At 42.0% G+C, this 14,238-nt stretch overlaps 1 protein-coding gene across 1 annotated transcript in view; it reads left to right on the top strand.

Annotated features, from left to right (window-relative positions):
• Positions 1-14,238, top strand: part of SPOCK1 (SPARC (osteonectin), cwcv and kazal like domains proteoglycan 1) — a 583,379-nt gene that overhangs the window by 56,791 nt on the left and 512,350 nt on the right. The window lies entirely within an intron of this gene.

The raw sequence follows: 14,238 nt of genomic DNA, 5'->3' as shown, positions 1-14,238 counted from the left end.
TGATCTGTTTCTTCCTGGCCCAGCCAGTCTCTTGAGATCCAAATGCTGTGTTGTTGTTTTTGCAGCTGCATCGAAAAGTTGTATCACTGGGTTTGGTTTAATTGCTATTACTCTGCTGCTGACAAATTTATACAAGGTACAGCAGGAAAAAAAGTCTTTGGGTACTTCCATTTTCCCCAAAGAGAAAACGTAGCCTTTTTCTTGCATCATTTGAATTTTTACTGCTAATAAATGCCTGCTACTGCTTTTTGGTGTGATATTTAAGTCCAAAGGGATATTGTGGAGTCTGCATGTACATGATTTAATGTAGAACGTAGAATTTTAGTGTTGGAAGGGATCTCTGAGGGTTTTTATTTCAACCTCCTTGTTTTATAGAGGAGGAATTTGGGGTTTTGACTAGGGAAGTGGTCATGGCACAGCCAGAACCAGGCTGAGGTTCTGGTTTGTATTGTGGCCTCCTTGTGTTCACCCTCTTGGAATTTATAAAACTGAATTTAGTTCCACATATGCAAACATCATCCTTTTCAGAGCATAATACATCTGTTAGCTTGAAGTAAGTGTGTGCTGAGTCCGAAAGCTGTGAGAAGTGACTTTCTACCATGTCTGAAACCCTCCATGGATTGTTCTCCCTTTACCCAAAAGAGTTCTTCTGAATGCCATGTGCAAAAATCAACTCTTGAATTTAAGATTCCAAGGTGCTGTTAGAAGATTGTTGGATTAAGTCATTCTGAAAATGGAAAACTTATTCTACAACAAGAAAAAAAAATCACCCTCTATTAATCCTTTTACGGGAAATAATGTTTGCATTCACCTTTGATGCCCTCTTACCTTTACTCACCCCAAATTGTATGAGATTCTTTAGAGACCTCGTAAGTTACTCCCTGTGCTCTTATAAGCTTCCTGAGGTCCTCCTGCGGCTTCTAACTCATGGCCAGTGCATAGGAGGGGCCCTTTAAATATGGTTGTACTGAATTTAAGTAGACTACACAGGGTTGAGGAATAAGTACAGTTAAAAATAAAATGCAGTTTCCTTAAGTAATGTGAGGAGAGTTTGGTAACTGGGTAGAATCAGTCCTACGAGGCTTCACCAGTGAGGTGAGATTTGGTCTTGGTTCTGAAGGATGGGCAAAAAATTCATGAAGACAACTCTAGCAGAGCAAAAATAGCCTACTTAGGAGGAAGGGAATACAGAGAGGAGAGGAAAAAAAGCAAGCTGCCCAGAGTGGAGACAGGCAGCGCATTTTCTGTGAACTGTTGACCTAATTCACCATGAGTCCTCTCATTCCCACACTTACAGTAGTGGGCCCCTCAGCAGCCACTGTCGTAAAGCATCTCCCTGATGCATATAGCTGATGGACCCAAGGATGGGCCCTTGACCCAAGCTGCTTCAAACAGTCTCTTTCCTGGGAATTTGGATTAGGAACTGGGAGAGGAACTTGGGTGGCTGGGTCTGTGTCATGTGAGTTTGGGAGCTGGGAGGTGGACATCTGGTACCTGCTTCAGAGGCTGTGAAAGGGGAGGAGGATGGCTAGCAGAGGAAGAGGAGAGAGTTGAGAAGAGATTGGGTGGTTTTCCAGTCTTTGGGACCCAACCTTGTCCTAGGGCCAGGCTGTAGCCCTGCCTGCCCACCCGCTTCAGTATCCCTGTGGTTTCTACTTAGTTCAGCTCTGATGTGTAATGATGTGTTACTTGCATCTAAAAGAGTGCTGAGGAATAGAGGGAGCCTCAGGGAGAAGAACTAGAGTTCTCATTGTATCTTACCAGCTTGTTGGGGAGGTCGGGCTTGATCTCCTTAGCAGCCAGGCTTAGTGACTTGGTCATAATCTGTCACCTCTGCCATGGCTTGGCACTCTTGTGTGACCTGGTCTCAGAACTGAGAGGGGAGATCATTGGCTGGATCTTACATATTCATTTGAACCTTGGGTATCTCTACTGCACTAAATGCAGCTCTTACCCACAGCCAGAGGCCGGTGGGAGGAACATAACAGTGCCCTTTACATTCTTAGAAGTGTCCAGGTCGATAATAAATTAAACCTTCGTCTTACTTGTAGGTTGCGGGATCCACTGCAGTATGTAATGCATCAGAATGGCAGGGTGAGGTTTCAAGTTGTGGAGATGATTCAAGAGGCAGTGGAGAGAATGGTGGGGTGGGGAACACAGTTGGAAGCAGGGTTAGTGATAATGGACTGCAGCCAGCCATGGTAATGGAATTAGAAGAGAGAGTATTAATGGCAAAACCAGCAAAAGGAACAGACTGTAGGACCATGTGAATCTGTGAGGAGGCTGCTGAGGGTAACTGAGTAAGAACAGGCTTACTGGGCATACTGAGGCTGTATTTTAGATATGTAGTTTAGGGGCCTAGGGGTGGCCAGATAAAAAAGTCAAGCAGGGAGCTGGAAGTAAGGGTCTGGGAACCAGAAGAGGAGACTGGCCTGGAGATAGCAGCTTGGGAGTCATTAGACTGTGGGTGATCTTTGATGCCATCCCCATGAATGTGACCATCCAGGGAGAGAGTGTGTTGAAGACGAAGTCAAAACTATTCTGGGGATGCCAGTGTCTAAGGGGAAGGCAAGAAAAGGTGAGTCTACAAAGGACACCAAGAAGGACTAGCAGGAGATATAGGACGAAATGTGTTATCATTAATCATTATTATTAAGTGAAGGTCTAGTATGACTGAGGCACCCTCCTGGGGACTTCATGAACCTCACTCTTGAAACCTGCCACAGCCTTGCAAGTGGGCATTAGTCATGATTTATAGGCTTAGAGTCTAAGTAACGAGCCTGAGATTAGCTGCCCAGCCAACTAGGTAGGCCCAAGTTTTTTCAAAGACCACGTTCTTTTCTACCCCGTGGGAATGGTGGCTGCAGTACAGATGGAGGCACCAGAGTCCAGAAAACCCTTCTCCTCCAGGGACCCCAACAATTTGGGCAGGTGTCAAGTTCAGGGGACTTAACCACTGAACGTACAAGTCTGAGATGGGGGCCACTGACCTACTTTCTCATTGTGTAGGTCATATAACGGACACCTGGACAAGGAGTCTGTTTAAAATGAAACATAGAAAACAATGCCAGTAATGTAATTGCATCATGAATTGAGGCCAGAGAAGGAACCTAGCAACAAACTCATTTTCTGTTGGGCACAAGACACAGAGGACCTACTATAATTAGTTCTATTCTTTTCTTCTTGTTGGCAAATGTCTCTTTAGTTTTTCCTTCTTGAGTACACCTGATGGATCAGCTTTTATCTAAAGTCTCGATGTTGGAATCGTCTTGCTGGGCAGTGAAGTGTTTGTAGGGTGGTCCTCAGGTTTCATGAGTATGGGTACACACCTATATCTGACATTTACTGAGTACTTACTGTGTACAAGAGAATATACCTGAATGTTGTCCCTGTGTTATCTTATTTACCTGTTGGTGCAACCCTGGGAGTTAGGTAATATAATTATCATTTTTCTGGTGGAGAAATTCTCCTGAAGGAAGTTAAGCAGCTTTCTCAAGATCCCATGACAAATGGTGGTGAATTAGGGATTTGAATTCAGCTCTCTGGCCTCCCCCCAGTTATTGTCTGCATATTCCCTTGTTTGTTGTGGGCTGAGCATCTTGTCCAGTCAGAGTCTCCTTGGCCTGAGTCTATGTGTGTGTGTTTTTTTTTTTTTTTTTTGGCCTGTAAATATGATTGTCCTGGAGGACCCTGCAGGGCTAGCAAGGTTGTTGAAGAGGTAACTGGTTGAATGACCTGAAAGTCACTTGTGCGGAGGTTGGAGTAGCAAATGCCTGGGAAATAGCTGGAAGCCCAGGAGAACTGGGCTGCGTTCTTTAGACCATCACCAATTAGTGAACACTGCAGGCCCATTGCCGACAAAGCTTTGTTCTGCTTCTTTAGAAGTGGAACGAGGCTGTTGGTGAGACTCTGGAAATTGCGATGTGATTGAACACCCTGTGGCCTTTACGAGCAATTCTGGGGGCCCCTCATTCCTGCCAGGAGCATGCTGGCAGCTCCACCTGCTGGCTTGTGACTAGGTAACTGCTCATCCCCAGAGACCTGGACTGAGTGACTCTTGAGAGCCAGTGTCTTAATACTTACAAAGATTTCCTCTTGTTGAGACCTCTTGCTGATGGATTTCCCTTCTGTCACTAGGGTGGCCTTGCGCTCTCTTGCTAATGAATTGTCCAGGAATCAATGGCCCGGGCATAGTGGACGGACATTGCCATCCCTGAGGCATAAGACACAGCTGCCAGCCCTGTGTAACTGGGAACCGAGTTCAGAGCCCCTGAGGTGATTGCAAAGCTGCACCATTAGCCACCTTCACATTTCCTTCCTGTGCACAGGGAGCCCTGCAAATACGCCTTCACTTGCTAGCCTTTGGTGAGCAGTGGTTTAGGCCTGCCAAGTGGCTAAGCCTTCTGATTGCATTTATTTTCCTAAGTATTGTGATTTGATAAACGTTTGAATCATGGACTTAGGGAACTGAAGGAACCTTGTTTTAATCCTTTTATCTTGTAAGTGAGAAAACAAAGGCTGGAGAAAGGAGGTCCTCTTTTTGGCTTGGTTTTATCAGAGCTCAGGGAAGAAAGGGAAGAAAGCTGAGGCAGTCCCCTGACCTGTGCCCGCAATTTTTCTGGGTTGCTGCTTCTGGATATCCCCAGGGAAAATGCTTCTGAGGCTGATCCTGTTGGCTGACAAAATGGGAGGAGAAACCTCATCAGTCTTCCAGTGGACTTGGATGGTTTCTTCTTCATGCTCTAATGTTGAGCATTTGATTTTGTTTTGGTTATGTCTGTCCACAATCATAGGAATAGTGGTGGTGAATGCTCAACCACTCTGCCAGGTGAGCGAGGATCAGTTGTCATGTTAGAACACTCCCTTGCTCTTCAGGTTATTAAAGAACTATTAGTGCCGTCCGACAGGCATGTAATAAATGAAGCCTCCCGAGGCTTAAATAGCAGTCATAAGTGCCTTGTTTGCACCTAAGGATTCGCTTGCTCACTCAGCAGGATCTGCGTCAATAGACATCATTTTCATAAGACATTTATCTTTCTTTTTCATGTTAGACAGGCTTATTATTTTTTTTTCTGGAATTTGCCTTAGGGGCAATAGGCTTTTGGGAAAAAATAAAACTGGCAGATTATAAGAATAAAGCTTGAGTCCAATTTAGGTATTATAAGACATAAAATGTGACTTCCAGGGAACCAAAGCACTATACCATTTCCATTTCTATCAACCCTTCACCATAATGAGGTTTAGATTCAAAATTCAATTCTGAGTTCTGTAAGATGACTGCTCATGAGGAAGGATGTAGATAGGGCCACTAGTAATGGTGCTTGGAGGGTTGGAGAGGGCGTGTAAGGACGGTGATAAACAGCAAGAGGTAGGGGTTGGCCCCTGACACAGTCAGAAGATTCCACATGTGAGCATCGCCCTTGCCTGTTCATTCCTGTTGATCTTGGTCTTGCTCTTTTTTTTTTTTTCTCAATGTTATTGGGGAATAGTGGACTTACAGTGTTTTGTTAGTTTCAGGTGTATAGCAAAGTGAACTGGTTCTGTGTGTGTGTTTTTTTTTTAGATTCTTTTCACATATAGGTTATTACAGAAAATTAAATAGAGTTTCCTGTGCTATACAGTAGATCCTTATTAATTATCTGTTTTATATATGGTGGTATGTATGTGTTAATCCCAGCCTCCTAAGTTATTACTTTCCCACACATTTCCCCTTTGGTAACTATAAGTTTGACTTCGATATCTGGGAGTCTGTTTCTATTGTATATTGGTTTTGCTCTTCGATGAACATCCTTCCAAAGCTAGGTGTACATATTTTGTCCCAGAGTTACATTCTTGGGTCATGTAAATGCTCTTCTGTCTGCATGGACTGAATTGTGTCTCCCAAAAATTCAGATGTTGAAACCCTGACTCCCAATGTGACTGTATTTGGAGACAGAGCTTTTAGAAGGTAATCACAGTTAAAGGATGATACATCTTAACATTGATAGCATTGATGACCTTAAAAGAAGAGGAAGAGAGATTTCTTTCTCTCTGCCACATGCGTACACAGGGAGAAGACAGCCATTTGCAAGTAAGAAAGGGACGCTCACCCATGCTGGCACCCTGATCTCAGATCTTTGGCCTCTAGAGCTGTTAGAAAATTAATTTCTGTTCTTTAAGCCACCCAGGCTGTTGTATTTATTTATTGTTGTGGCAACCCAAACTGACCAATATTCATCCTCCCATCCTCTTCCTCCCTTCCTTCCTTCTTATTTCATGCTGGCAGTTCCAGCTTAGGTCTGTAAATGTCACTTGTTTATAAGTGAATCAATAGGCAGCTATGGATGCATTTTGCCCTGGAAATAACATTACCAAATGGCCCTGAAAAATCTGTGTAGCCATGGTGTGGCTAAATAGCATGTTACGAGGTATCACACGGTATTTAGAAATGGATAGCAACATTCACATTGTTCAAAAAGGTCTAAATGCAGAGTTTCATTTCTGTCCTACCCACCATCCATCCCATTTCTACTGTTGCCTCCCCAGCTTACCATCCTTATTAGTTTGAAAATACACATGTACATAAATTTAACTTCCCAAGACCTTTAAAAAATTTTTTTCCAGATGGTCTTTTATTGTACTGTGATATTAATATTTTATAGTTACAATATCTTTTTTATCCCTCTGAGGATGTTAATCGTAATTATTTTTGCTTTTTTCCCTTCCTGTAGAGTCTTTTTTTTTTTTCTTTTAAGTTTCTTGCTTTAATTTCTCCTCTGTTTTGACCTTTCTCACGATCATAGCTTTATTCCAGTGTCAGATAATGTTTAGTTATTGGTTTGTCTGGATGAGGGGCTTTGAAGCTGTTTGGAGGCTTTTGTGTGTGTGGGGCTCGTTGACGCTGAGTCTCCCTGTAGGGTGTTCTGGCTGGGATGTCTGATTAAAGAATCCGTGTTGGCTGAGTAGTATTCCGTTGTCTCTGTATAGACCGCATCTTCTTTATTCCCTCTTCCATCAGTGGGTGTCACGTTCTTCAAGACCAGGACACTTAGGTTGTGTTCGTATCTTGATTACTCTTAATAATGCTGTGATGATCATAGGGATGCATGTATTTTAGATGGTAAAGAATCTGCCTGCAATACAAGAGACCCAGGTTCAATCCCTGGGTCAGGAAGATCCCCTGGAGAAGGGAATGGCTACCCACTCCAGTTTTCTTTCCTGGAGAAATCCCATGGGCAGAGGAGCCTGCCAGGCTACGGTCCATAGGGTCTCGAAGAGTCAAACACGGCTAAATGACGGACACTAACAGTGTCTTTGTATTCTTTAGATAAATACCCAGAATTGGAATAGCTTGGTCACACGGAGTTCTATTCCTATTTTTGGGGGACTTTCCATACTGTTTTCCTTAGTACCTACTGGGTGGTGGTGATGCATAGACACGTGAGCACACATGTCCAGAAGTTGAAATGTCATGTTGTACACACGAAATGTATATAATATTATAAACCAGTGTAACCAGAGAGTCAGTGCTACTGTCTCCTGCCCTTTCCTCTTGGGCTGCTCAGACTCTCCACAGAAGACTCTTACCATCTCCTCCCTGGAATGTGAAGGTCAGACCATCAGAATTACTGATGGCCAGTGGAGAGGAGAGGGTTGGGGTGTGTGTATGTGTGAGATGATCTCAGCATCCTCCTTTGTTTGCTTAACCCTCTATTTTATGTGATTTACCTTAGCCCTCAGGCTTCCCAGGTGGGTGGCTCAGCAGTAAAGAATCTGCCTGCCAGTTCAGGAGATACAAGAGATGTGGATTCAATCCCTGGGTCAGGATGATCCCCTGGAGAAGTAAATGGCAACCTACTCCAGTATTCTTGCCTGGGAAATCCCATGAACAGAAGAGCCTGGCAGGCTACAGTCCATGGGGTCACAAAGAGTTGAACATGACTTAGCAACTAAACAACAACAACAGCCCTAGCCTTCATCCTATGTGGGGGTCCCTCAGTGAAGTGACCCTCTAATATCCCCTGTCCTTTGATAACCTCCTGTGTCTTGCCTTGGTAGAGAAAGTGCAGTGCTCAGCTCTGCAGAGTGGCAGAGGGCATCTGGGGACTCTCTTGCTTCTTGATCTGAATTTCAATGAACTCTTCTTTAAGCCCTTACACCATATCTCAGGAGGAACCTCAAAAGGAGGAGTTTCTCGGCCTTTTGGTATTGAAATGGTTATGGGTTGGTTCTTAGCTTTCTCTGTTGCTAGTTTTTTAAGGCTGTTTATCAGGTCAGCTGAGACTTTAATGAGTGAGGAAGCCCAAGGCAAGAGAGGAGAGTCACTTGTCTGTTGTCATTTAACTATTTAGTACAAACCAGAGGAAAAACTAGATCTTTTGACTCCTTGTCTAGCCCTGAAACCACCCAGTGAACTCATTGTTGTTGGTTAGTTACTCAATTGTGTCCAACTTTTTGTGACTCCATGGACTTCCCTGTCCTTCACTATCTCCCAGAGTTTGCTCAGACTCATGTCCATGGAGTTGATGCTTTCTAACCGTCTCATCCTCTGTCGCCCCCTTCTCCTCCTGCCCTCAATCATTCCCAGCATTAGGGTCTTTTCCAGTGAGTCGGCTCTTTGTCTCAGGTGGCCAAAGTATTTGAGCTTCAGCTTCAGTCCTTCCAACAAATATTCAAGGTTGATTTCCTTTATAATTTTCTGGTTTGATCTCCTTGAAGTTCAAAGGACTCTCTAGAGTCTTCTCCAGCACCACAGTTTGAAAGCATCAGTTCTTTGGCGCTCATGCTTTTTTATGGTCCAACTCTCATATCTGTAATGACTACTGAAAAAAAAAAAACAGCTTTGATGACATGGACCTTTGTTAGCAAAATGATGTCTCTGCTTTTTAATACACTGTCTGGGTTTGTCATAGCTTCCTGTAATGCACATACACGCACATGTACACACTCACTCACACTCTTCCCTCCTCCTCTCTGTTTCATGTGAAATCACCCACCAATCCTTTAAGGTAGGCTTGAATATCTTGATTTTATAAACAAGGAAATTGAAACTCAGATAAATGCCTGGATTTGTCCATGACCACAGAGCTATTTGGCGGTAGAGCCAGTGTCAGATTCCCAAGTGCACAGTGTTAACTCTTACATTGAACCTTCTTAAGTCATGTGTTGGGCATTGACTGAAATACCAGACTATCTGTATGCCTTACTCACTCTTGTGATGGCTTTGATAGCCAACCTTGACTTGGGAAGCCATAGGAATCACACTCTTCCCTATGATTCAGTGTGATCATCTGGTCTATGCCTTACTGTTCCCTCTGCAAGGCAGTGGCATGCCCTTTAATTCCTTTTAGCTGAGAGAAGACTCTTTATCTTTCGTTTTAATCTTTTGGTGAGAATTCAGATAAATCATCAGGTTGAGCTCTGTGGCTTCTCTGTATGCATGTTCATGTGAGTGTGTTCTTCTAAAGGAAATCCTGATGAATGAAGTCTTCTTATAAAGTGAACAGTGGTGGTAAACTGACCAACACATTTTAGGAAAATTGCCTGTGACACTCCGTGTCAGAGCAGACTCAAGTTCACTGAGATGAGGTGCTTATCCTTCTTCTTGGGCTTGTTTAGGTGTAGCTCCCAGGGGCTGCTTGGCTCCATATTTCCCTTCCCTCTTAAATCTGTCCTGTGCTGATTTCCATCTCTCAGGTACTCAAGGTATTATCTGGAGTATTCCTCTCTTTTAGTCCCATATCACATCCATCAGCAAGTCCTGTCATCCTATCCTTAAGTATATTTCATTAACCCAAAATATACCTGACTGCATCTGGATTCTCTGTCTCCCCATCACTGCTGTAGGGCAGGCCACTGTCATCTCCTGTCATGACCAGTGCAGGAGCCTTCCAACTGCTGGTCTCTGCCTTTTGTCCCTGTATCTCTCCTTGCTTCTCCCTCCCTTACTCACTGAGACAGAAGGTAGAGTGGTGGTTGCCAGGGGCTGGGAATAGGGGAGAAATAGGGAATCACTGTTGAATGGGTATAGAGCTTTGCAAGGAGAAAATGGTTCCAGAGATTGGTTGCAGAACAATGTGAAAATATGTAACACTTTTGAACTAGACAGTTAAAAATAGTTTACATGGTAAATATGTGTATATTTTACAGTTTAAAAAAGGTAAAAATGGCTACAGGGCTTCCTTTTGAGGTGATGGTTGCACAATTCTGTGTATTAAAACCATAAAGTCATACACTTCAAGTGAGTGAGTTGGATGGCATGTGGATGGTATCATTAAAATGATCTGTTTTTGTTTCAAACCAGTTTTTTAAAAACTGGTACTTTAAAAAGTATTCATCGGGGCTGACACCATCCTGACTCAGTTTCAGTATCCATAGTTCTATAAATATTTTAAGATGATCTCTCTCTCTTTAAAAAAAAAAAAATATGATGTGAGTATTGATCATGATAGACCTGTCACGAGCCTGCTGTATAGTTTAGCCAACTCAGTTCTTCCACATCAGGGCTTTTGAACCCACTTGTCATCCATTTGCTATTTGTCCTTTCATTCATTCGTGAAATGATGAGCCTCTCTGTCAGAGTTTGGAGAGACAAGTGTATCCTTCACGACGTGGTGCTGAAATTGAAGCACATTATTTCACACCATCCTTGCTTGGTGTAGTCTACTTATGAGTAAAAATAAATAAGACTCATAGAAATAGTGTAACAAGAAATGTTGGAGAATCTGTGTGAAGAAAATCACAAAAACGTGTTGACTGACAAAAAGAAGGCTTGAATAGATGGGGGTGAGGGCTGCCAGTTTCTCCCGGTGTGATGAAGATGTCAGTTCTTCCCAAATAATGTATCATTTCACTCCAGTCCAATCAACATCATAGCTTGGAGTTTCTTTCTTCTTTTTGGGGTATTGTGTCAAATTATTCTCACACTCTTAAAGAATCAGCTGTCTGCAATCGCCAAGAAAATTTTGAAAATGATGTATAATCAGAGGAGATTTGCATTTCCAGATATAAAATGTACTCAGTTCAGTTCAGTCACTCAGTCGTGTCCGACTCTTTGCGACCCCATGAATCGCAGCACGCCAGGCCTCCCTGTCCATCACCAACTCCCGGAGTTCACTCAGACTCATGTCCATCGAGTCAGTGATGCCATCCAGCCATCTCAACCTCTGTCGTCCCCTTTTCCTCCTGCCCCCAATCCCTCCCAGCATCAGAGTCTTTTCCAATGAGTCAACTCTTCGCATGAGGTGGCCAAACTACTGGAGTTTCAGCTTTAGCATCATTCCTTCCAAAGAAATCCCAGGGCTGATCTCCTTCAGAATGGACTGGTTGGATCTCCTTGCAGTCCAAGGGACTCTCAAGAGTCTTCTCCAACACCACAGTTCAAAAGCATCAGTTCTTCGGCGCTCAGCTTTCTTCACAGTCCAACTCTCACATCCATACATGACCACTGGAAAAACCATAGCCTTGACTAGACGGACCTTTGTTGGCAAAGTAATGTCTCTGCTTTTCAATATACTGTCTAGGTTGGTCATAACTTTCCTTCCAAGGAGTAAGCGTCTTTTAATTTCATGGCTGCAGTCACCATCTGCAGTGATTTTGGAGCCCCCCAAAATAAAGTCTGACACTGTTTCCACTGTTTCCCCATCTATTTCCCATGAAGTGATGGGACCGGATGCCATGATCTTCGTCTTCTGAATGTTGAGCTTTAAGCCAACTTTTTCACTCTCCTCTTTCACTTTCATCAAGAGGCTTTTTAGTTCCTCTTAGTTTACAGACTTTACTAATTAAGACCATGTGGTTACTAGCCCAGGGACATACTACTGAATGGAACAGAATAGTCTAGAAACAGAGCTTAATGTGAGAGGGGGTATAATGCATTAAAGGGAAGGGGGAATTGTTTAATGAATTCTAAATTAATTACTGGAAAAAATATGATCATAGCCTTTCCTCATACAATATACCAAAATAAATTTTGGTTGGATTAAAGAGTTAAATGGAAAACAATTAACCACCACAAAAAATAGAAACAAAGAAGAATTGTACTTGATGCTGATATTAGGAGAGAAAATTTCAAAGGAGGAAAATTATTGCTTTACATAAAATTAACATTTCTAGAAGTCAAAACTTCCCAAAGAAAACAAAAATGCCAGTTTGAAAAAAAAAAAAAACTTTTGAAAAACATACTCAACAAATGATTAGTTTCGTTAATGTATAAATAAACAAGAATGATAGTAGGAAAATTGGCAAAGGCTGTAAACCAGGCTGTTAACAGAATAGGACATACAAATAGCTAATAAAAAAAAAAAATCAGCCTTTTAAAATCCCTCCCCTTACTTATAGAAATACATTTTATGTTATGGTCAAAGAGTATTCACTAAGAGAATCATGTTTTCAAAGAATCTTTAGGGTTCCAATGTTACTTGTAGTGTTATTTGAAAACAGGACAAAGTAATATATCAAGATTTATAAAACAGAGAAGCATGCAGAAAGAATTGGCAAGGCATTCACTGAAAGTTTAATAATATTGGAAAGGAAAAAAAAGACAGTTCTCAATTTTGGGTATTCATTAAACTGCTGGTAGAAATGTAGATTGGTATAACTTTTAGTTAAAGCAATTTGGCTATTCTTATTAGGAGTCTTAAAACGTTAATGAACATTGTCCCAGGAGTTTGTTTCTGAGAATGCCTCCTAAAGAATGAATCAGAGCTGCTGATACAAGTTTATGTAAGTGGATATGAATCAGTTTACTGATGAAGGCTTGAAACTTGGGAGCAAACTATAAATGCAGAAATAGATTGTTTTAAAAATTATGTTAAATGTGCTTGAAATAATGTTTGATGATACAATGGGATATAACTATACATATAGCATGTTTACATTGTGATAAAAATATGTATGCTTAGAAAATACACTGGAAGGAGAGAGGCCAAAATGTTAATTGTGGTTAAGTATGGTGGTTGGTGGGATGGTTGGCAAACTTTAATTTTCAGTTTTGTACCTTTATGTGTTTTCTGCATGTTTTTTCCTTTAAACGTTTACTAGTTTTTTAATCAGAATCTTAGTATTTAAACAAGCATTTCATTGAGACCTCAGGAATTATAGAACTTTTTGAGGCTATTAATATTTGACTGTTAATGTTCTTAAGAAATTGAAGAAGGAAATATTTTTTTCCACCACTTAATGACTTGCACTTTCTTCCTTGAGGCCTGAGATAGTTTGGATGTAAGACTTGAAAGGTAAGGAGTGGAGTTGTTTCCATTTATTCTGGTGATCTATCGAAGATCATTAGAATGGGGGATATGGTATAGGAGTTGAAGTAAATTCTATTGTGAAGGACTGAAGATCAGTAGAGAAATGTCTCTCTTTTTTTAATTTTTTTGAAATGACAGTTGAGGAAGAAAGATAGATCATTACTCACTGCCTATTTGGAGGCTGTTCACGAACTGCTTTTAAAAACCAGTGCACGGTTCAGCAACTTAGCCATTTCTTCAGCTGGCCAGTTTCGGTGGATCTATTTAATTAGATTTCAACACGGCATCTGTAGCCCCAGTAAATTCAAATAATTAAGCCTCATGATTTCCTGTGTGTTATAAATGTCGCTAAAATTGCCGTTGCAGAACAGATCATTTCTTTGGTAATTGCAATTTCTGTCATGAATTGTTTCATCACTTACAGCGATTAGAACTTTGAAATAATTTCTTAAAATTGGACTCAATTGAAATTTTTTTTGCATTGATTCTCCTTATCCGTGTTTTTTTTTTTTTTTTTCTTTTCTCTCTTAATTATTTGTGCTAGTTTACTTGCCTTCCAATAGAGAAGGACAAGGGCCAGTGCTCTCCAGGAGCCAGATGCCTGGGTTTGGAGTTGAGCTGGAAGTGGGCAGTGTCCCTTTAGAAGGGGAGCCCTTCGCTGTCTGGTGGTGTTGGCCCCTCTGGGAGCATGCATACTAAAGGCCTTTGGGAAGCTCAGACTGGCCTGTGGTGTCCTGCAGTAACTGAGGTCTTTGGAGGTGATCGTGGTGGCTTCTCACTCTTTTTGGAAGTAGCCTGAGAACCGCTGTAGGAGGGATTTTGTCAGCTGAGTGGGGTCTTCCCACTCTGATGACCAGTTCTAGTCATTTGGAGCATCTGTCCAGAGGCTGCAGTCCACTGAATGAGTTGACAGTTTTTGAGGACTTGCGCTGTGCTTAGAATAGTCTTAGGTGCTGTGGATCCAAGAACATTTATCTCAGTCCTCCTCTACTGAAATAAAGATAATGGC

Source organism: Bos mutus, chromosome 7 (assembly GCF_027580195.1).
Source record: "Bos mutus isolate GX-2022 chromosome 7, NWIPB_WYAK_1.1, whole genome shotgun sequence".
Classification (NCBI taxonomy): domain Eukaryota; kingdom Metazoa; phylum Chordata; class Mammalia; order Artiodactyla; family Bovidae; genus Bos; species Bos mutus.
This window is presented reverse-complemented; position numbering and strand designations above follow the sequence as displayed.